General features: G+C 42.5%; 1 non-coding gene across 1 annotated transcript; it reads left to right on the top strand.

Annotated features, from left to right (window-relative positions):
• Window positions 1-1,917: 1,917 nt before the first annotated feature.
• LOC148545555 (small nucleolar RNA R71) lies at window positions 1,918-2,025 on the top strand. Its single transcript, XR_015901615.1, has one exon. It is a non-coding gene; the product is annotated as a small nucleolar RNA R71 (small nucleolar RNA).
• The last annotated feature ends 323 nt before the right edge of the window (window positions 2,026-2,348 follow it).

Genomic DNA, 2,348 nt, shown 5'->3' with positions numbered 1-2,348 from the left:
TATGCTCTGTTCTGGCGTTTGAACGCCAGACAGATGCTCCTCCAGGGTGTGATTTTTCTTCTTCTGTTTTTGATTCCGTTTTCAATTTTTATATTTATTTTGTGACTCCACATGATCATGAACCTAAGAAAACATGAAAAACAATAAAAATAAGAATTAGATAAACATTGGGTTGCCCCCCAACAAGCGCTTCTTTAATGTCAATAGCTTGACAGTGAGCTCTCATGGAGCCTCACAGATGTGCAGAGCGTTGTTGAGACTCTCCAACACCAAACTTAGAGTTTGGATATGGGAGTTCAACACCAACTTAGAGTTTGGTTGTGGCCTCCCAACACCAAACTTAGAGTTTGACTGTGGGGGCTCTGGTTGACTCTGCTTTGAGAGAAGCTTTTCAAGCTTCCTCTCCATGGTTGTAGAGGGAGATCCTTGAGTTTTGAATACAAGGGAGTTCTCATTCCATTGAAGGACTATTTCACCTCTGTCAACATCAATCACAGCTCTTGCTGTGGCCAGGAAAGGTCTTCCTAGGATGATGGATTCATCCTCTTCCTTTCCAGTATCCAGGACTATGAAATCAGCAGGGATGTAAAGGCCCTCAACCTTTACTAACACGTCCTCTACTTGTCCATAAGCCTGTCTTCTTGAGCTGTCTGCCATCTCTAATGAGATTTTAGCAGCTTGCACCCCATAGATTCCCAGTTTCTCTATTACAGAGAGGGGCATGAGGTTTATTCCTGAACCAAGGTCACACAGAGCCTTAAAGATCATGGTGCCTATGGTACAGGATATTATGAACTTTCCAGGATCCTGTCTCTTCTGAGGCAATGTCAGTTGATCCAGATCACTTAGTTCATTGATGAACAAGGGAGGTTCAACTTCCCAAGCATCAATGCCAAACAATTTGGCATTCAGCTTCATGATTGCACCAAGAAACTTGGCAGTTTGCTTTTCAGTGACATCCTCATTCTCTTCAGAAGAGGAATACTCATCAGAGCTCATGAAGGGCATAAGGAGGTTCAATGGAATCTCTATGGTCTCTAGATGAGCCTCAGAGTCCTTTGGTTCCTCAGAGGGAAGCTCCTTATTGATCACTGGACGTCCCAGGAGGTCTTCCTCCTTGGGATTCACGTCCTCTCCTCTCCTCAGAGGTTCGGCCATGGCGTTTATGTCAATGGCCTTGCACTCTCCTTTTGGGTTCTCTTCTGTATTGCTTGGGAGAGTACTAGGAGGGATTTCAGTGATCCTTTTACTCAGCTGGCCCACTTGTGCTTCCAGATTTCTAATGGAAGACCTTGTTTCATTCATGAAACTTATAGTGGCCTTAGATAGATCAGAGACTAGATTTGCTAAATTAGAAGCATTTTGTTCAGATTTCTCTGTCTGTTGCTGAGTTGATGATGGAAAAGGTTTGCTATTGCTAAACCTGTTTCTTCCACCATTATTAAAGCCTTGTTGAGGCTTTTGATCCTTCCATGAGAAATTTGGATGATTTCTCCATGTTGAGTTATAGGTGTTTCCATAAGTTTCACCTAAGTAATTTACCTCTACTATTGCAGGGTTCTCAGGATCATAGGCTTCTTCTTTAGAAGATGCCTCTTGAGTACTGTTGGATGCAGCTTGCATTCCATGCAGACTCTGAGAGATCATATTGACTTGCTAAGTCAATATTTTATTCTGAGCCAATATGGCATTCAGAGTATCAACCTCAAGAACTCCCTTCTTCATAGGCGTCCCATTACTCACAGGATTCCTTTCAGAAGTGTACATGAACTGGTTGTTAGCAACCATGTCAATGAGTTCTTGAGCTTCTGCAGGCGTTTTCTTTAGGTGAATGGATCCACCTGCAGAGGTGTCCAGTGACATCTTTGATAGCTCAGATAAACCATCATAGAATATATCCAGGATGGTCCATTCTGAAAGCATGTCAGAAGGACACTTTTTGGTCAACTGTTTGTATCTTTCCCAAGCTTCATAGAGAGATTCACCTTCTTTCTGTCTGAAGGTTTGAACATCAGCTCTAAGCTTGCTCAGCTTTTGAGGAGGAAAGTACTTGGCTAAGAAAGCCGTGACCAGCTTATCCCAAGAGTTCAGGCTGTCTTTGGGTTGAGAATCCAACCATAATCTAGCTCTGTCTCTTACAGCAAAAGGGAAAAGTATGAGCCTGTAGACTTCAGGATCTATTCCATTAGTCTTAACAGTATGACATATCTGCAAGAATTCAGTTAAAAACTGAAAAGGATCTTCAGATGGAAGTCCATGAAACTTGCAGTTCTGCTGCATCAGAGAAACTAATTGAGGTTTCAGCTCAAAGTTGTTTGCTCCAATGGCAGGAATGGAGATGCTTCTTC

The sequence above is a fragment of the Arachis ipaensis genome, chromosome B9, assembly GCF_059453495.1.
Source record: "Arachis ipaensis isolate K30076 ecotype BB chromosome B9, ASM5945349v1, whole genome shotgun sequence".
Lineage (NCBI taxonomy): Eukaryota > Viridiplantae > Streptophyta > Magnoliopsida > Fabales > Fabaceae > Arachis > Arachis ipaensis.
The sequence above is the reverse complement of the archived record's forward strand: the minus strand, read 5'-3'. Positions and strand labels throughout refer to the sequence as shown.